We start from the raw sequence: 21,363 nt of genomic DNA, 5'->3' as shown, positions 1-21,363 counted from the left end.
ACTTGGCCTGTTGTAAGAGGAGCCTTACACATTCCTATTTTACAACCCTGCCCTTACACACGTTCTGCTCTCTGCTCCAAAGAGTGTAAAGATACTTGATTTAATTCTTGGTCATTGGCTCATTTCAAACGCATCAGTGTTACTCAAACTTACATTCATGCTGTGTGTAGAATGAAAAACCTATCTTTCTCTGTTTCAAACGCGGGGAAGAAAACCCTTTTATGCTCAAAATTTAACGCTACAACCCTCTTCTCTCACTGACTCATTTCAAACACATCCGGATATTTCATCTTAACGCTATTGGATCATTTAAATGAAACATTTTTTCTACTTCCTGTGACGCCCTCATTGCATCACTTAACACACGCCATTTCCGGGACACGCCTTCCTTCTAGAAGCTTCCAGAACAGTCCAGTCACACACACCTGGAAGGCATCAATCACTTTCTGATAGGTTGTGACCTCTTGACCCCCAGGTCAAGGTCATCCATCAAAATCCCACATTCCAAGGTGACAGAAACCTCCTCCCTATATCTCTCACACAACACACACGCACACACAACACAGACACACACCCACACACCTCATCAGATGTCTTTTGTAAAGGGTGTCCTTTGTCCCCTCTCAATGGAGTCACTCGTGGGGTGGCAGGGCTTTGGTGTACTATGTGTGAAATCACACTTAGACGACAACAAATGCAAGGACTCTAAGTCTTCGGTCGTCGTTACTTGCTAAAACAAAAGAAATGCCTTTTTAACAATATATACATTTTATTTAAAAAGCTTTTATAACACTATGTAAATATATTCTGCTAGATACAAAAGGGTTTCTCACCTCTGCAACTGTGTTAGGATCATAAGATACAGTGGCCGGGTAAGATGAGACCGGAACAAAGGAATGGTTGCGTCTTTGGGCGGGAAGCCTTTCTGGTATGGCTCAGGCTGTAATAAGCATTAGATTAGAAATTTTTTTTTTCTTTTTTTAAATACAACACTCTATTTTCATGTTTTTCTTTTCAATTCACCTCAATAGATCTCTTCTTAGATCCCTTCTTAGGCTTGTGTAGACATCCGTTTCTGCTCCATGGGGGTGGCTGTGTGAAATCGTCCTCAGGCGTCAAATACAATGAAACTAAGTCTTCCGTAGCCTTTAGTTGCTAAAACAAAGGAAAGGGCTTTTTTAACAACATATACATTTTATTTAAAAAGCTTTTATAACACATGTAAATATATTCTGCTAGATACAAAAGGGTTTCTCACCTCTGCAACTGTGTTAGGATCATAAGATACAGTGGCCGGGTAAGATGAAACCGGAACAAAGGAATGGTTGCGTCTTTTGGGCGGGAAGCCTTTCTGGTATGGCTCAGGCTGTAATAAGCATTAGATTAGATGCATTAGATTATTTTTTTTATACAACACAGCATTTTACCGTTTTTCTTTCAACTCACCTCTATAAATTGCTTCTTATGCTTACGATGGTGAACGTTTTTAGGGGTAGCAGCTTTCACAGAGAGGTTTAGAGAAGCACACGGCCTTTTATCATGGTTGATTTCAGCCCTATGTGCTATCGAGTAGCCATCACCCTTACGGATCCTTTGTTCAGGAACGGATTGTCTAGACACAGAATATATATATATATTAGAGGACTAGAAACACGGTGATAAATTAAATAGTAATAAATATTACAGCCTGAAAGAGATAAATAGCCCCATAAATACCTGTTTCCAACGTTCTTATTCCTTATTAGAAGGACCTTTTGTTTTATGTTCTGGTGTGTTGGGGTCTGTAGGATCGGGCTACACAGCTCTTTTTAAAAAAACAAAAAACAAAAAATTAATGAAAACACAGTACTAAATCAATTAATGCTGTAGTGTATAATATATTTATAGGTTTTTACCTTGTGGTATAAGTGTTTCATCAACTAACACAGCCACATTGTCCCAGCTCTTTGTAAAATCACCTAATGACGCAAACTGCATTATAAACAAAAAAAACTTTTAAGTCACAAATGACTGAATGAATTAAACACCCTTACAATAAGCTTTTTTTTAAATTTACTCACCAAACGCAGCCATTTCTGTAGAAACGAATCCTCTTTTCTTCAGAGGTATTTGTTGAGGAAGCCTGAGAAAACGAGGGAAAATTTTTAGCTAGCACCTTAGCTAAAAACTGCAGGTAAAAAGTGAGCAGTCAGCCTTGAAAACAAGGGGTTTTAAACACCACAAACCACCCCCTTTATGACGATTTAACACCCCCAACAATAGACCTCACATTTACAAGCTAACCACTGGGCTAACACGTGTTTTTTACTATCGTCATATGGTACAACCACGCCCGCATTACGAACACACGGTCAAAAGTTTTAGCTAATTCATGAATGACTGAATGAATTAAATATCTTTGAACATCCTTAAACACAAGAGGTGCTTTTAAATTTACTTACCACTAGTAGGTATTGCTGAAAAAACGAAACACCTGCGTTGCTTTCACCAAGAAGAATTAAAAAGTGAAACTCCAGAGGGTTTTTTTTTTTGATGAGGAAAAACGTGGTAGCTATCTAGCTAGCTACCAGACTAGCTAGAAAAAAGCATCTAAAAAAGAGACAGCTAGCATGAAACAAGGGGTTTTAAACAGTGCACTGCTGAAAAAAGGATCCTCTTTTTTTTTTTCTCACAAAAAAAACTCACCGGTATTGATTGTGGAAAAACGTGGTAGTAAGCTAGCTAGCTAGCAGAAAAGCTAAAAAGTGTGCAGACCCCCCAGGTAGTAACGACAGAGTGACCCTTCACGCTGGTGAGAGGCCGCCTCAGCTCAAGGCCACAAGACCCTCGCGTAGGGGAGCGCATCGACGCGACACCGGGTCATCACATCCGCTAGATGCACTACCATATTCGGCCACTAGATGGCCCTTCGGGTGCCGACGTTCGACCGACGTCATCACATCCGCTAGATGCGTGCGCAGCTCGACGATTAGATGCACTAACATATTCAGCCACTAGATGGCGATCGCGAGTAACAACGTGCGGCCGCGCGCCATCACGCACGCCATATCATCAGTTGGCATGGCAGGTGTTTGGTGCGCGGGTGAGATGACGTCACACATGCACGCGCAAAACCGCCATCTTTATACTACTGCCAGATAGGTTCAAATGCAAATCGACTGCTGAGAACAAAGTCTTCAGTTTCTGGATTAAATTAGAAAAGTTTATTGGCTTCAATGCCTATTACTTATTCTCTACTTTGTGCCTGAACAAAAGCCTGGTTTCCACCATCTGGGTGGACATGACACTAGTGCCAATTTCAAATTTAGAATGTGGAGAGAATCATAACCCTAGACCAACGAGCCAGTGAAAACAGTCTTTTAGCAATTTTCAATCAAGGAAATGCGGCTCGATCTGTCACTGACTTGAAAGGCAATAGTCAAGTAGTTTGTTTGGTAAGGCGCTCCATGGCTCCACTGCCAGATTCAGTTTTTGTGATTAATTTTGATGCCAACGTTTTACCAAATTTCGGAATTGAATATTTCAGTCAAAAGTGACAGCAGAATCGTAATGAAAAAGCTTAGTGTGTAACTGTGACTTAATAAACTCATATAAGCTTTCAGCGAGAGGGATACTTCGTGCGTGAACGCCAACTTCATTGCCTATTACCAATTCTCTACTTTGTGCGTGAACAAAAAAGCCTGATTTCCACCATCTGGTGGACTATACACTAGTGCCAACTTCAAATTTAGAATGTGGATAGAACCAGATTTCTTGCCCCTCCCTTTTTTTTGCCCCCCCCCCCCCCCCCCCCCCGGGAGAATCATACCCTTAGACCAACGAGCCACGTAAAACGGTCTTTTAGCAATTTTCAATCAAGGAAATGCAGCTCCGATCTCTCACTGAGGGGATTCCAGGACCTTCCAAGGCCAGATAGGTTCAAATGCAAATCGACTGCTGAGAACAAAGTCTTCAGTTTCTGGATTAAATTAGAAAGAGTTTATTGGCTTCATTGCCTATTACCAATTCTCTACTTTGTGCGTGAACAAAATAGCCTGGTTTCCACCATCTGGGTGGACTTGACACTAGTGCCAACTTCAAATTTAGAATGTGGTGAGAATCATACCCCTAGACCAACGAGCCACGTAAAACAGTCTTTTAGCAATTTTCAATCAAGGAAAAGTGGCTCCGATCTGTTACTGACGGGATTCGAGGACCTTCCAAGGCCAGATAGGTTCAAATGCAAATCGACTGCTGAGAACAAAGTCTTCAGTTTCTGGATTAAATTAGAAAGAGTTTATTGGCTTCATTGCCTATTACCAATTCTCTACTTTGTGCGTGAACAAAATAGCCTGGTTTCCACCATCTGGGTGGACTTGACACTAGTGCCAACTTCAAATTTAGAATGTGTTGAGAATCATACCCCTAGACCAACGAGCCACGTAAACAGTCTTTTAGCAATTTTCAATCAAGGAAAAGTGGCTCCGATCTGTTACTGACGGATTCGAGGACCTTCCAAGGCCAGATAGGTTCAAATGCAAATCGACTGCTGAGAACAAAGTCTTCAGTTTCTGGATTAAATTAGAAAAAGTTTATTGGCTTCAATGCCTCTAGTACTTATTCTCTACTTTGTGCCTGAACAAAAGCCTGGTTTCCACCATCTGGGTGGACATGACACTAGTGCCAATTTCAAATTTAGAATGTGGAGAGAATCATAACCCTAGACCAACGAGCCATCGAAAATAATCACTGACTTGAATATTCCATGGCTCCACTGCCAGATTCAGTTTTGTGATTAATTTTGATGCCAACGTTTTACCAAATTTCGAACTTGAATATTTCAGTCAAAAGTGACAGCAGAATCGTAATGAAAAAGCTTAGTGTGTAACTGTGACTTAATAAACTCATATAAGCTTTCTAGCGAGAGGGATACTTCGTATGCGGAACGCCAACTTCATTACCTATTACCAATTCTCTACTTTGTGCGGAACAAAAGCCTGATTTCCACCATCTGGTGGACTAGACACTAGTGCCAACTTCAAATTTAGAATGTGGCGACAACCAGATTTTGTCCTTGGGGCTCGTCCGGGATTTGAACCCGGACCTCTCGCACCTAAGCGAGAATCATACCCCTAGACCAACGAGCCACGTAAAACAGTCTTTTAGCAATTTTCAATCAAGGAAATGCAGCTCCGATCTCTCACTGAGGGGATTCCAGGACCTTCCAAGGCCAGATAGGTTCAAATGCAAATCGACTGCTGAGAACAAAGTCTTCAGTTTCTGGATTAAATTAGAAAGAGTTTATTGGCTTCATTGCCTATTACCAATTCTCTACTTTGGGCGTGCGAACAAAATAGCCTGGTTTCCACCATCTGGGTGGACTTGACACTAGTGCCAACTTCAAATTTAGAATGTGTTGAGAATCATACCCCTAGACCAACGAGCCACGTAAAACAGTCTTTTAGCAATTTTCAATCAAGGAAATGCGGCTCCGATCTGTTACTGACGGGATTCCAGGACCTTCCAAGGCCAGATAGGTTCAAATGCAAATCGACTGCTGAGAACAAAGTCTTCAGTTTCTGAATTAAATTAGAAAGAGTTTATTGGCTTCATTGCCTATTACCAATTCTCTACTTTGTGCGTGAACAAAATAGCCTGGTTTCCACCATCTGGGTGGACTTGACACTAGTGCCAACTTCAAATTTAGAATGTGTTGAGAATCATAACCCTAGACCAACGAGCGTAAAAACAGTCTTTTAGCAATTTTCAATCAAGGAAAAGGGGTCTCGATCTATTACTGACGGGATTCTCGGTGGACCTCCAAGGCCAGATAGGTTCAAATGCAAATCGACTGCTGAGAACAAAGTCTTCAGTTTCTGGATTAAATTAGAAAAGTTTATTGGCTTCATTGCCTATTACCAATTCTCTACTTTTTGCCTGAACAAAAAGCCTGGTTTCCACCATCTGGGTGGACTTGACACTAGTGCCAACTTCAAATTTAGAATGTGGTGAGAATCATAACCCTAGACCAACGAGCCACGTAAAACAGTCTTTTAGCAATTTTCAATCAAGGAAATGCGGCTCCGATCTGTCACTGACTTGAAATGCAATAGTCAAGTAGTTTGTTTGGTAAGGGCTCCATGGCTCCACTGCCAGATTCAGTTTTGTGATTAATTTTGATGCCAACGTTTTACCAAATTTTCGAACTTGAATATTTCAGTCAAAAGTGACAGCAGAATCGTAATGAAAAAGCTTAGTGTGTAACTGTGACTTAATAAACTCATATAAGCTTTCTAGCGAGAGGGATACTTCGTGCGTGAACGCCAACTTCATTGCCTATTACCAATTCTCTACTTTGTGCGTGAACAAAAAAGCCTGATTTCCACCATCTGGTGGACTAGACACTAGTGCCAACTTCAAATTTAGAATGTGGCGACAACCAGATTTTGTCCTTGGGGCCTCGTCCGGGATTTGAACCCGGACCTCTCGCACCCTAAGCGAGAATCATACCCCTAGACCAACGAGCCACATGAAAACAGTCCTTTAGCAATTTTCAATCAAGGAAATGCAGCTCCGATCTCTCATTGAGGGGATTCCAGGACCTTCCAAGGCCAGATAGGTTCAAATGCAAATCGACTGCTGAGAACAAAGTCTTCAGTTTCTGGATTAAATTAGAAAGAGTTTATTGGCTTCATTGCCTATTACCAATTCTCTACTTTGTGCGTGAACAAAATAGCCTGGTTTCCACCATCTGGGTGGACTTGACACTAGTGCCAACTTCAAATTTAGAATGTGTTGAGAATCATACCCCTAGACCAACGAGCCACGTAAAACAGTCTTTTAGCAATTTTCAATCAAGGAAAGTGCGCCCGATCTGTCACTGACTTGAAGGCAATAGTCAAGTAGTTTGTTTGGTAAGGCGGCTCCACGAACAAAAACGCCAAAGTCAAAGTACAGCGAATCGTAAGAAAAGCAGTGATTCAAACAAGTAGAGAGGGAGCGATTGAGCGTAACTTCATTGCCTATTACCAATTCTCTACTTTGTGCGTGAACAAAAGCCTGGTTTCCACCATCTGGGTGGACATGACACTAGTGCCAACTTCAAATTTAGAATGTGGAGAGAATCATAACCCTAGACCCAACGAACAGTAGAAACAGTCTTTTAGCAATTTTCAATCAAGGAAATGCGGCTCCGATCTGTCACTGACTTGAAAGGCAATAGTCAAGTAGTTTGTTTGGTAAGGCTCCATGGCTCCACTGCCAGATTCAGTTTTGTGATTAATTTTGATGCCAACGTTTTACCAAATTTCGAACTTGAATATTTCAGTCAAAAGTGACAGCAGAATCGTAATGAAAAAGCTTAGTGTGTAACTGTGACTTAATAAACTCATATAAGCTTTCTAGCGAGAGGGATACTCGGTAAGTGACGCGAACTTCATTACCTATTACCAATTCTCTACTTTGTGCGTGAACAAAAACCCTGGTTTCCACCATCTGGGTGGACTAGACTAGTGCCAACTTCAAATTTAGAATGTGGTGAGAATCATAACCCTAGACCAACGAGCACGTAAAACAGTCTTTTGCAAAATTTTCAATCAAGGAAATGCAGCTCCGATCTCTCACTGAGGGGATTCCAGGACCTTCAAAGGCCAGATAGGTTCAAATGCAAATCGACTGCTGAGAACAAAGTCTTCAGTTTCTGGATTAAATTAGAAAGAGTTTATTGGCTTCATTGCCTATTACCAATTCTCTACTTTGTGCGTGAACAAAATAGCCTGGTTTCCACCATCTGGGTGGACTTGACACAGTGCCAACTCAATTTAGAGTGTGGAGAATCATACTAGACCAACAAGCCAGTAAAACAGTTACTCAATCAAGGAAATGCGGCCATCTGTCACTATTGAAAGAATAGTTAGTTTTGTAAGCTCCATCTCCTCTTTTTTTTTGCCAACTTCAATTTCAATACTGAATCAAAATGCAGAATGTAATGAAAAACGTGTGTAACTGTGACAATAAACTCATATAAGTTGCGAGAGGGATACTCGTGCGTGAGCATAACTTCATTGCCTATTACCAATTCTCTACTTTGCGTGAACAAAAAGCCTGGTTCCACCATCTGGGTGGACTAGACACTAGTGCAACTTCAAATTAGAATGTGGTGAGAATCATATACCTAAACCAACGAGCCACGAAACAGTCTTTTAGCAATTTTCAATCAAGGAAATGCCGTCGATCTTCACTGAGGGATTCAGGACCTTCCAAGGCCAGATAGGTTCAAATGCAAATCGACTGCTGAGAACAAAGTCTTCAGTTTCTGGATTAAATAAGAAGATTTTATTGGCTTCATTGCCTATACCAATTCTCTACTTTGTGCGTGAACAAAATAGCCTGGTTTCCACCATCTGGGTGGACTTGACACTAGTGCCAACTTCAAATTTAGAATGTGTTGAGAATAAACTCCTAGAACGCAGGCCGCCAAAACAGTCTTTTAGCAATTTTCAATCAAGGAAATGCGGCTCCGATCTGTCACTGACTTGAAAGGCAATAGTCAAGTAGTTTGTTTGGTAAGGGCTCCAGCGCTCCACTGCCAGATTCAGTTTTGTGATTAATTTTGATGCCCACGTTTTACCAAATTTCACGAACTTGAATATTTCAGTCAAAAGTGACAGCAGAATCGTAATGAAAAAGCTTAGTGTGTAACTGTGACTTAATAAACTCATATAAGCTTTCTAGCGAGGGATGCCGATGCGTGAACGCTAAGCTTCATTGCCTATTACCAATTCTCTACTTTGTGCGTGAACAAAAAGCCTGGTTTCCACCATCTGGGTGGACATGACACTAGTGCCAACTTCAAATTTAGAATGTGGTGAGAATCATAACCCTAGACCAACGAGCCACGTAAAACAGTCTTTTAGCAATTTTCAATCAAGGAAATGCAGCTCCGATCTCTCACTGAGGGGATTCCAGGACCTTCCAAGGCCAGATAGGTTCAAATGCAAATCGACTGCTGAGAACAAAGTCTTCAGTTTCTGGATTAAATAAGAAAGAGTTTATTGGCTTCATTGCCTATTACCAATTCTCTACTTTGTGCGTGAACAAAATAGCCTGGTTTCCACCATCTGGGTGGACTTGACACTAGTGCCAACTTCAAATTTAGAATGTGTTGAGAATCATACCCCTAGACCAACGAGCACGATAAAACAGTTTTTAGCAATTTTCAATCAAGGAAATGCGGCTCCGATCTGTCACTGACTTGAAAGGCAATAGTCAAGTAGTTTGTTTGGTAAGGGCTCCATGGCTCCACTGCCAGATTCAGTTTTGTGATTAATTTTGATGCCAACGTTTTACCAAATTTCGAACTTGAATATTTCAGTCAAAAGTGACAGCAGAATCGTAATGAAAAAGCTTAGTGTGTAACTGTGACTTAATAAACTCATATAAGCTTTCTAGCGAGAGGGATACTTCGTGCGTGAACGCCAACTTCATTGCCTATTACCAATTCTCTACTTTGTGCGTGAACAAAAAAGCCTGGTTTCCACCATCTGGGTGGACTAGACACTAGTGCCAACTTCAAATTTAGAATGTGGTGAGAATCATACCCCTAAACCAACGAGCCACGTAAAACAGTCTTTTAGCAATTTTCAATCAAGGAAATGCAGCTCCGATCTCTCACTGAGGGGATTCCAGGACCTTCCAAGGCCAGATAGGTTCAAATGCAAATCGACTGCTGAGAACAAAGTCTTCAGTTTCTGGATTAAATAAGAAAAAGTTTATTGGCTTCATTGCCTATTACCAATTCTCTACTTTGTGCGTGAACAAAATAGCCTGGTTTCCACCATCTGGGTGGACTTGACACTAGTGCCAACTTCAAATTTAGAATGTGTTGAGAATCATAACCCTAGACCAACGAGCCACGTAAAACAGTCTTTTAGCAATTTTCAATCAAGGAAATGCGGCTCCGATCTGTCACTGACTTGAAAGGCAATAGTCAAGTAGTTTGTTTGGTAAGGGCTCCATGGCTCCACTGCCAGATTCAGTTTTGTGATTAATTTTGATGCCAACGTTTTACCAAATTTCGAACTTGAATATTTCAGTCAAAAGTGACAGCAGAATCGTAATGAAAAAGCTTAGTGTGTAACTGTGACTTAATAAACTCATATAAGCTTTCTAGCGAGAGGGATACTTCGTGCGTGAACGCCAACTTCATTGCCTATTACCAATTCTCTACTTTGTGCGTGAACAAAAAAGCCTGGTTTCCACCATCTGGGTGGACATGACACTAGTGCCAACTTCAAATTTAGAATGTGGAGAGAATCATAACCCTAGACCAACGAGCCACGTAAAACAGTCTTTTAGCAATTTTCAATCAAGGAAATGCAGCTCCGATCTCTCACTGAGGGGATTCCAGGACCTTCCAAGGCCAGATAGGTTCAAATGCAAATCGACTGCTGAGAACAAAGTCTTCAGTTTCTGGATTAAATAAGAAAGAGTTTATTGGCTTCATTGCCTATTACCAATTCTCTACTTTGTGCGTGAACAAAATAGCCTGGTTTCCACCATCTGGGTGGACTTGACACTAGTGCCAACTTCAAATTTAGAATGTGTTGAGAATCATACCCCTAGACCAACGAGCCACGTAAAACAGTCTTTTAGCAATTTTCAATCAAGGAAATGCGGCTCCGATCTGTCACTGACTTGAAAGGCAATAGTCAAGTAGTTTGTTTGGTAAGGGCTCCATGGCTCCACTGCCAGATTCAGTTTTGTGGTTACTTTTGATGCCAACGTTTTACCAAATTTCGAACTTGAATATTTCAGTCAAAAGTGACAGCAGAATCGTAATGAAAAAGCTTAGTGTGTAACTGTGACTTAATAAACTCATATAAGCTTTCTGCGAGAGGGATACTTAAATTGAACGCGTAACTTCATTGCCTATTACCAATTCTCTACGCTGCGTGAACAAAAAGCCTGGTTTCCACCATCTGGGTGGACTAGAAACTAGTGCCAACTTCAAATTTAGAATGTGGTGAGAATCATACCCCTAAACCAACGAGCCACGTAAAACAGTCTTTTAGCAATTTTCAATCAAGGAAATGCAGCTCCGATCTCTCACTGAGGGGATTCCAGGACCTTCCAAGGCCAGATAGGTTCAAATGCAAATCGACTGCTGAGAACAAAGTCTTCAGTTTCTGGATTAAATAAGAAAGAGTTTATTGGCTTCATTGCCTATTACCAATTCTCTACTTTGTGCGTGAACAAAATAGCCTGGTTTCCACCATCTGGGTGGACTTGACACTAGTGCCAACTTCAAATTTAGAATGTGTTGAGAATCATACCCCTAGACCAACGAGCCACGTAAAACAGTCTTTTAGCAATTTTCAATCAGGAAAGGCGCGTCCGATCTGTCACTGACTTGAAAGGCAATAGTCAAGTAGTTTGTTTGGTAAGGGCTCCATGGCTCCACTGCCAGATTCAGTTTTGTGATTAATTTTGATGCCAACGTTTTACCAAATTTCGAACGCAAATATTTCAGTCAAAAGTGACAGCAGAATCGTAATGAAAAAGCTTAGTGTGTAACTGTGACTTAATAAACTCATATAAGCGCTTAGCGAGGAGGGATACTTCGTGCGTGAACGCTAACTTCATTGCCTATTACCAATTCTCTACTTTGTGCGTGAACAAAAAAGCCTGGTTTCCACCATCTGGGTGGACATGACACTAGTGCCAACTTCAAATTTAGAATGTGGAGAGAATCATAACCCTAGACCAACGAGCCACGTAAAACAGTCTTTGGCGCAATTTTCAATCAAGGAAATGCGGCTCCGATCTGTCACTGACTTGACAATAGTCAAGTCGTTTGTTTGGTAAGGGCTCCATGGCTCCACTGCCAGATTCAGTTTTGTGATTAATTTTGATGCCAACGTTTTACCAAATTTCGAACTTGAATATTTCAGTCAAAAGTGACAGCAGAATCGTAATGAAAAAGCTTAGTGTGTAACTGTGACTTAATAAACTCATATAAGCTTTTAGCGAGAGGGATACTTCGTGCGTGAACGCAAATTCATTGCCTATTACCAATTCTCTACACTGTGCGTGAACAAAAAGCCTGGTTTCCACCATCGGGGTGGACTAGACACTAGTGCCAACTTCAAATTTAGAATGTGGTGAGAATCATACCCCTAGACCAACGAGCCACGTAAAACAGTCTTTTAGCAATTTTCAATCAAGGAAATGCAGCTCCGATCTCTCACTGAGGGGATTTCAGGACCTTCCAAGGCCAGATAGGTTCAAATGCAAATCGACTGCTGAGAACAAAGTCTTCAGTTTCTGGATTAAATAAGAAAGAGTTTATTGGCTTCATTGCCTATTACCAATTCTCTACTTTGTGCGTGAACAAAATAGCCTGGTTTCCACCATCTGGGTGGACTTGACACTAGTGCCAACTTCAAATTTAGAATGTGTTGAGAATCATACCCTAGACCAACGAGCCACGTAAAACAGTCTTTTAGCAATTTTCAATCAAGGAAATGCGGCTCCAATCTGTCACTGACTTGAAAGGCAATAGTCAAGTAGTTTGTTTGGTAAGGGCTCCATGGCTCCACTGCCAGATTCAGTTTTGTGATTAATTTTGATGCCAACGTTTTACCAAATTTCGAACTTGAATATTTCAGTCAAAAGTGACAGCAGAATCGTAATGAAAAAGCTTAGTGTGTAACTGTGACTTAATAAACTCATATAAGCTTTCTAGCGAGAGGGATACTTCGTGCGTGAACGCCAACTTCATTGCCTATTACCAATTCTCTACTTTGTGCGTGAACAAAAAAGCCTGGTTTCCACCATCTGGGTGGACATGACACTAGTGCCAACTTCAAATTTAGAATGTGGAGAGAATCATAACCCTAGACCAACGAGCCACGTAAAACAGTCTTTTAGCAATTTTCAATCAAGGAAATGCGGCTCCGATCTGTCACTGACTTGAAAGGCAATAGTCAAGTAGTTTGTTTGGTAAGGGCTCCATGGCTCCACTGCCAGATTCAGTTTTGTGATTAATTTTGATGCCACGTTTTCCAAATTTCGAACTTGAATATTTCAGTCAAAAGTGACAGCAGAATCGTAATGAAAAAGCTTAGTGTGTAACTGTGACTTAATAAACTCATATAAGCTTTCTAGCGAGAGGGATACTTCGTGCGTGAACGCCAACTTCATTGCCTATTACCAATTCTCTACTTTGTGCGTGAACAAAAAAGCCTGGTTTCCACCATCTGGGTGGACATGACACTAGTGCCAACTTCAAATTTAGAATGTGGTTTTGGGGCTCGCTGAACCGATATAGTGAGAATCATACCCCTAGACCAACGAGCCACGTAAAACAGTCTTTTAGCAATTTTCAATCAAGGAAATGCAGCTCCGATCTCTCACTGAGGGGATTCCAGGACCTTCCAAGGCCAGATAGGTTCAAATGCAAATCGACTGCTGAGAACAAAGTCTTCAGTTTCTGGATTAAATAGAAGAAAAGTTTATTGGCTTCATTGCCTATTACCAATTCTCTACTTTGTGCGTGAACAAAATAGCCTGGTTTCCACCATCTGGGTGGACTTGACACTAGTGCCAACTTCAAATTTAGAATGTGTTGAGAATCATACCCCTAGACCAACGAGCCACGTAAAACAGTCTTTTAGCAATTTTCAATCAAGGAAATGCGGCTCCGATCTGTCACTGACTTGAAAGGCAATAGTCAAGTAGTTTGTTTGGTAAGGGCTCCATGGCTCCACTGCCAGATTCAGTTTTGTGATTAATTTTGATGCCAACGTTTTACCAAATTTCGAACTTGAATATTTCAGTCAAAAGTGACAGCAGAATCGTAATGAAAAAGCTTAGTGTGTAACTGTGACTTAATAAACTCATATAAGCTTTCTAGCGAGAGGGATACTTTGTGCGTGAACGCCAACTTCATTGCCTATTACCAATTCTCTACTTTGTGCGTGAACAAAAAAGCCTGGTTTCCACCATCTGGGTGGACATGACACTAGTGCCAACTTCAAATTTAGAATGTGGTGAGAATCATACCCCTAAACCAACGAGCCACGTAAAACAGTCTTTTAGCAATTTTCAATCAAGGAAATGCAGCTCCGATCTCTCACTGAGGGGATTCCAGGACCTTCCAAGGCCAGATAGGTTCAAATGCAAATCGACTGCTGAGAACAAAGTCTTCAGTTTCTGGATTAAATAAGAAAGAGTTTATTGGCTTCATTGCCTATTACCAATTCTCTACTTTGTGCGTGAACAAAATAGCCTGGTTTCCACCATCTGGGTGGACTTGACACTAGTGCCAACTTCAAATTTAGAATGTGTTGAGAATCATACCCCTAGACCAACGAGCCACGTAAAACAGTCTTTTAGCAATTTTCAATCAAGGAAATGCGGCTCCGATCTGTCACTGACTTGAAAGGCAATAGTCAAGTAGTTTGTTTGGTAAGGGCTCCATGGCTCCACTGCCAGATTCAGTTTTGTGATTAATTTTGATGCCAACGTTTTACCAAATTTCGAACTTGAATATTTCAGTCAAAAGTGACAGCAGAATCGTAATGAAAAAGCTTAGTGTATAACTGTGACTTAATAAACTCATATAAGCTTTCTAGCGAGAGGGATACTTCGTGCGTGAACGCCAACTTCATTGCCTATTACCAATTCTCTACTTTGTGCGTGAACAAAAAAGCCTGGTTTCCACCATCTGGGTGGACATGACACTAGTGCCAACTTCAAATTTAGAATGTGGAGAGAATCATAACCCTAGACCAACGAGCACAATAAAACAGTCTTTTAGCAATTTTCAATCAAGGAAATGCGGCTCCGATCTGTCACTGACTTGAAAGGCAATAGTCAAGTAGTTTGTTTGGTAAGGGCTCCATGGCTCCACTGCCAGATTCAGTTTTGTGATTAATTTTGATGCCAACGTTTTACCAAATTTCGAACTTGAATATTTCAGTCAAAAGTGACAGCAGAATCGTAATGAAAAAGCTTAGTGTGTAACTGTGACTTAATAAACTCATATAAGCTTTCTAGCGAGAGGGATACTTCGTGCGTGAACGCCAACTTCATTGCCTATTACCAATTCTCTACTTTGTGCGTGAACAAAAAAGCCTGGTTTCCACCATCTGGGTGGACTAGACACTAGTGCCAACTTCAAATTTAGAATGTGGAGAGAATCATAACCCTAGACCAACGAGCCACGTAAAACAGTCTTTTAGCAATTTTCAATCAAGGAAATGCAGCTCCGATCTCTCACTGAGGGGATTCCATGACCTTCCAAGGCCAGATAGGTTCAAATGCAAATCGACTGCTGAGAACAAAGTCTTCAGTTTCTGGATTAAATTAGAAAAAGTTTATTGGCTTCAATGCCTATTACTAATTCTCTACTTTGTGCATGAACAAAATAGCCTGGTTTCCACCATCTGGGTGCACATGACACTAGTGCCAACTTCAAATTAGAATGTGGTGAGAATCATAACCCTAGACCAACGAGCTACGTAAAATAGTCTTTTAGCAATTTTCAATCAAGGAAAAGTGGCTCCGATCTGTTACTGACGGGATTCGAGGACCTTCCAAGGCCAGATAGGTTCAAATGCAAATCGACTGCTGAGAACAAAGTCTTCAGTTTCTGGATTAAATAAGAAAGAGTTTATTGGCTTCATTGCCTATTACCAATTCTCTACTTTGTGCGTGAACAAAATAGCCTGGTTTCCACCATCTGGGTGGACTTGACACTAGTGCCAACTTCAAATTTAGAATGTGTTGAGAATCATACCCCTAGACCAACGAGCCACGTAAAACAGTCTTTTAGCAATTTTCAATCAAGGAAATGCGGCTCCGATCTGTCACTGACTTGAAAGGCAATAGTCAAGTAGTTTGTTTGGTAAGGGCTCCATGGCTCCACTGCCAGATTCAGTGTTGTGGTTACTTTTGATGCCAACGTTTTCCCAAATTTCGAACTTGAATATATCAGTCAAAAGTGACAGCAGAATCGTAATGAAAAAGCTTAGTGTGTAACTGTGACTTAATAAACTCATATAAGCTTTCTAGCGGAGGGATACTCGTGCGTGAACGCCAACTTCATTGCCTATTAACAATTCTCTACTTTGTGCGTGAACAAAAAGCCTGGTTTCCACCATCTGGGTGGACTAGGAACTAGTGCCAACTTCAAATTTAGAATGTGGTGAGAATAAAACCCCTAAACCAACGAGCCACGTAAAACAGTCTTTTAGCAATTTTCAATCAAGGAAATGCAGCTCCGATCTCTCACGGAGGGGATTCCAGGACCTTCCAAGGCCAGATAGGTTCAAATGCAAATCGACTGCTGAGAACAAAGTCTTCAGTTTCTGGATTAAATAAGAAAGAGTTTATTGGCTTCATTGCCTATTACCAATTCTCTACTTTGTGCGTGAACAAAATAGCCTGGTTTCCACCATCTGGGTGGACTTGACACTAGTGCCAACTTCAAATTTAGAATGTGTTGAGAATCATACCCCTAGACCAACGAGCCACGTAAAACAGTCTTTTAGCAATTTTCAATCAAGGAAATGCGGCTCCGATCTGTCACTGACTTGAAAGGCAATAGTCAAGTAGTTTGTTTGGTAAGGGCTCCATGGCTCCACTGCCAGATTCAGTTTTGTGATTAATTTTGATGCCAACGTTTTACCAAATTTCGAACTTGAATATTTCAGTCAAAAGTGACAGCAGAATCGTAATGAAAAAGCTTAGTGTGTAACTGTGACTTAATAAACTCATATAAGCTTTCTAGCGAGAGGGATACTTCGTGCGTGAACGCCAACTTCATTGCCTATTACCAATTCTCTACTTTGTGCGTGAACAAAAAAGCCTGGTTTCCACCATCTGGGTGGACATGACACTAGTGCCAACTTCAAATTTAGAATGTGGAGAGAATCATAACCCTAGACCAACGAGCCACGTAAAACAGTCTTTTAGCAATTTTCAATCAAGGAAATGCGGCTCCGATCTGTCACTGACTTGAAAGGCAATAGTCAAGTAGTTTGTTTGGTAAGGGCTCCATGGCTCCACTGCCAGATTCAGTTTTGTGATTAATTTTGATGCCAACGTTTTACCAAATTTCGAACTTGAATATTTCAGTCAAAAGTGACAGCAGAATCGTAATGAAAAAGCTTAGTGTGTAACTGTGACTTAATAAACTCATATAAGCTTTCTAGCGAGAGGGATACTTCGTGCGTGAACGCCAACTTCATTGCCTATTACCAATTCTCTACTTTGTGCGTGAACAAAAAAGCCTGGTTTCCACCATCTGGGTGGACTAGAAACTAGTGCCAACTTCAAATTTAGAATGTGGAGAGAATCATAACCCTAGACCAACGAGCCACGTAAAACAGTCTTTTAGCAATTTTCAATCAAGGAAATGCAGCTCCGATCTCTCACTGAGGGGATTCCATGACCTTCCAAGGCCAGATAGGTTCAAATGCAAATCGACTGCTGAGAACAAAGTCTTCAGTTTCTGGATTAAATTAGAAAAAGTTTATTGGCTTCAATGCCTATTACTAATTCTCTACTTTGTGCATGAACAAAATAGCCTGGTTTCCACCATCTGGGTGCACATGACACTAGTGCCAACTTCAAATTAGAATGTGGTGAGAATCATAACCCTAGACCAACGAGCTACGTAAAATAGTCTTTTAGCAATTTTCAATCAAAAAAGTGCCGATCTGTTATTACTGGGAGTTCGAGGACCTTCCAAGGCCAGATAGGTTCAAATGCAAATCGACTGCTGAGAACAAAGTCTTCAGTTTCTGGATTAAATAAGAAAGAGTTTATTGGCTTCATTGCCTATTACCAATTCTCTACTTTGTGCGTGAACAAAATAGCCTGGTTTCCACCATCTGGGTGGACTTGACACTAGTGCCAACTTCAAATTTAGAATGTGTTGAGAAAATCAACCCCTAGACCAACGAGCACAATAAAACAGTCTTTTAGCAATTTTCAATCAAGGAAATGCGGCTCCGATCTGTCACTGACTTGAAAGGCAATAGTCAAGTAGTTTGTTTGGTAAGGGCTCCATGGCTCCACTGCCAGATTCAGTGTTGTGGTTACTTTTGATGCCAACGTTTTCCCAAATTTCGAACTTGAATATATCAGTCAAAAGTGACAGCAGAATCGTAATGAAAAAGCTTAGTGTGTAACTGTGACTTAATAAACTCATATAAGCTTTCTAGCGAGAGGGATACTTCGTGCGTGAACGCCAACTTCATTGCCTATTACCAATTCTCTACTTTGTGCGTGAACAAAAAAGCCTGGTTTCCACCATCTGGGTGGACTAGACACTAGTGCCAACTTCAAATTTAGAATGTGGTGAGAATCATACCCCTAAACCAACGAGCCACGTAAAACAGTCTTTTAGCAATTTTCAATCAAGGAAATGCAGCTCCGATCTCTCACTGAGGGGATTCCAGGACCTTCCAAGGCCAGATAGGTTCAAATGCAAATCGACTGCTGAGAACAAAGTCTTCAGTTTCTGGATTAAATAAGAAAGAGTTTATTGGCTTCATTGCCTATTACCAATTCTCTACTTTGTGCGTGAACAAAATAGCCTGGTTTCCACCATCTGGGTGGACTTGACACTAGTGCCAACTTCAAATTTAGAATGTGTTGAGAATCATACCCCTAGACCAACGAGCCACGTAAAACAGTCTTTTAGCAATTTTCAATCAAGGAAATGCGGCTCCGATCTGTCACTGACTTGAAAGGCAATAGTCAAGTAGTTTGTTTGGTAAGGGCTCCATGGCTCCACTGCCAGATTCAGTTTTGTGATTAATTTTGATGCCAACGTTTTACCAAATTTCGAACTTGAATATTTCAGTCAAAAGTGACAGCAGAATCGTAATGAAAAAGCTTAGTGTGTAACTGTGACTTAATAAACTCATATAAGCTTTCTAGCGAAAGGGATACTTCGTGCGTGAACGCCAACTTCATTGCCTATTACCAATTCTCTACTTTGTGCGTGAACAAAAAAGCCTGGTTTCCACCATCTGGGTGGACATGACACTAGTGCCAACTTCAAATTTAGAATGTGGAGAGAATCATAACCCTAGACCAACGAGCCACGTAAAACAGTCTTTTAGCAATTTTCAATCAAGGAAATGCGGCTCCGATCTGTCACTGACTTGAAATGCAATAGTCAAGTCGTTTGTTTGGTAAGGGCTCCATGGCTCCACTGCCAGATTCAGTTTTGTGATTAATTTTGATGCCAACGTTTTACCAAATTTCGAACTTGAATATTTCAGTCAAAAGTACGCAGAATCGTAATGAAAAAGCTTAGTGTGTAACTGTGACTTAATAAACTCATATAAGCTTTGAGAGGGATACTCGTGCGTGAACGCGTAACTTCATTGCCTATTACCAATTCTCTACTTTGTGCGTGAAAACAAAGCCGCGTTTCCACCATCTGGGTGGACTAGACACTAGTGCCAACTTCAAATTTAGAATGTGGTGAGAATCATAACCCCTAGACCAACGAGCCACGTAAAAACAGTCTTTTAGCAATTTTCAATCAAGGAAATGCAGCTCCGATCTCTCACTGAGGGGATTCCAGGACCTTCCAAGGCAAGATAGGTTCAAATGCAAATCGACTGCTGAGAACAAAGTCTTCAGTTTCTGGATTAAATTAAAAGAAAGAATTTATTGGCTTCATTGCCTATTACCAATTCTCTACTTTGTGTGCGAACAAAATAGCCTGGTTTCCACCATCTGGGTGGACTTGACACTAGTGCCAACTTCAAATTTAGAATGTGTTGAGAATCATACCCCTAGACCAACGAGCCAGCGAAAACAGTCTTTTAGCAATTTTCAATCAAGGAAATGCGGCTCCGATCTGTCACTGACTTGAAAGGCAATAGTCAAGTAGTTTGTTTGGTAAGGGCTCCATGGCTCCACTGCCAGATTCAGTTTTGTGATTAATTTTGATGCCAACGTTTTACCAAATTTCGAACTTGAATATTTCAGTCAAAAGTGACAGCAGAATCGTAATGAAAAAGCTTAGTGTGTAACTGTGACTTAATAAACTCATATATTAGCTTTTGAGGGATACTTCGTGTGCGAACGCCAACTTCATTGCCTATTACCAATTCTCTACTTTGTGCGTGAACAAAAGCCTGGTTTCCACCATCTGGGTGGACATGACACTAGTGCCAACTTCAAATTTAGAATGTGGAGAGAATCATAACCCTAGACCAACGAGCCAAAAAACAGTCTTTTAGCAATTTTCAATCAAGGAAATGCGTGGTTCGATCTGTCACTGACTTGAAATGCAATAGTCAAGTAGTTTTGTTTGGTAAGGGCTCCATGGCTCCACTGCCAGATTCAGTTTTGTGATTAATTTTGATGCCAACGCTTTTACCAAATTTCGAACTTGAATATTTCAGTCAAAAGTGACAGCAGAATCGTAATGAAAAAGCTTAGTGTGTAACTGTGACTTAATAAACTCATATAAGCTTTGGCGAGAGGGATACTTGCGTGGAACGCCAACTTCATTGCCTATTACCAATTCTCTACTTTGTGCGTGAACAAAAGCCCTGGTTTCCACCATCCGGGTGGACTAGAACACTAGTGCCAACTTCAAATTTAGAATGTGGTGAGAATCATACCCCTAGACCAACGAGCCACGTAAAACAGTCTTTTAGCAATTTTCAATCAAGGAAATGCAGCTCCGATCTCTCACTGAGGGGATTCCAGGACCTTCCAAGGCCAGATAGGTTCAAATGCAAATCGACTGCTGAGAACAAAGTCTTCAGTTTCTGGATTAAATTAGAAAGAGTTTATTGGCTTCATTGCCTATTACCAATTCTCTACTTTGTGCGTGAACAAAATAGCCTGGTTTCCACCATCTGGGTGGACTTGACACTAGTGCCAACTTCAAATTTAGAATGTGTGTGAGAATCAAACCCCTAGACCAACGAGCCAGCGAAAACAGTCTTTTAGCAATTTTCAATCAAGGAAATGCGGCTCCGATCTGTCACTGACTTGAAAGGCAATAGTCAAGTAGTTTGTTTGGTAAGGGCTCCATGGCTCCACTGCCAGATTCAGTTTTGTGATTAATTTTGATGCCAACGTTTTTACCAAATTTCGAACTTGAATATTTCAGTCAAAAGTGACAGCAGAATCGTAATGAAAAGCTTAGTGTGTAACTGTGACTTAATAAACTCATATAAGCTTTCGACAGAGGGATACTGCGTGCGCACGTAACTTCATTGCCTATTACCAATTCTCTACTTTGTGCGTGAACAAAAGCCTGATTTCCACCATCTGGTGGACTAGATAGTAATGGCAACTTCAAATTTTGAATGTGGCGACAACCAGATTTTGTCCTTG

The 21,363-nt window shown here is 40.9% G+C and overlaps 1 long non-coding RNA gene and 1 other non-coding gene across 2 annotated transcripts; both read right to left on the bottom strand.

Moving 5' to 3' along the window:
• Positions 1-1,456: 1,456 nt before the first annotated feature.
• LOC120574302 lies at positions 1,457-1,942 on the bottom strand. Its single transcript, XR_005641852.1, has 3 exons — positions 1,896-1,942; positions 1,717-1,804; positions 1,457-1,612 (listed from the first exon to the last, which is right to left on the bottom strand). It is a non-coding gene; the product is annotated as an uncharacterized LOC120574302 (long non-coding RNA).
• A 4,490-nt stretch (positions 1,943-6,432) lies between these two features.
• On the bottom strand, positions 6,433-6,506 carry trnap-agg. The gene has a single exon. It is a non-coding gene; the product is annotated as a tRNA-Pro (tRNA).
• Between the last annotated feature and the right edge of the window lie 14,857 nt (positions 6,507-21,363).

Source organism: Perca fluviatilis, chromosome 15 (assembly GCF_010015445.1).
Source record: "Perca fluviatilis chromosome 15, GENO_Pfluv_1.0, whole genome shotgun sequence".
In the NCBI taxonomy this organism is placed as follows: Eukaryota; Metazoa; Chordata; class Actinopteri; order Perciformes; family Percidae; genus Perca; species Perca fluviatilis.
This window is presented reverse-complemented; position numbering and strand designations above follow the sequence as displayed.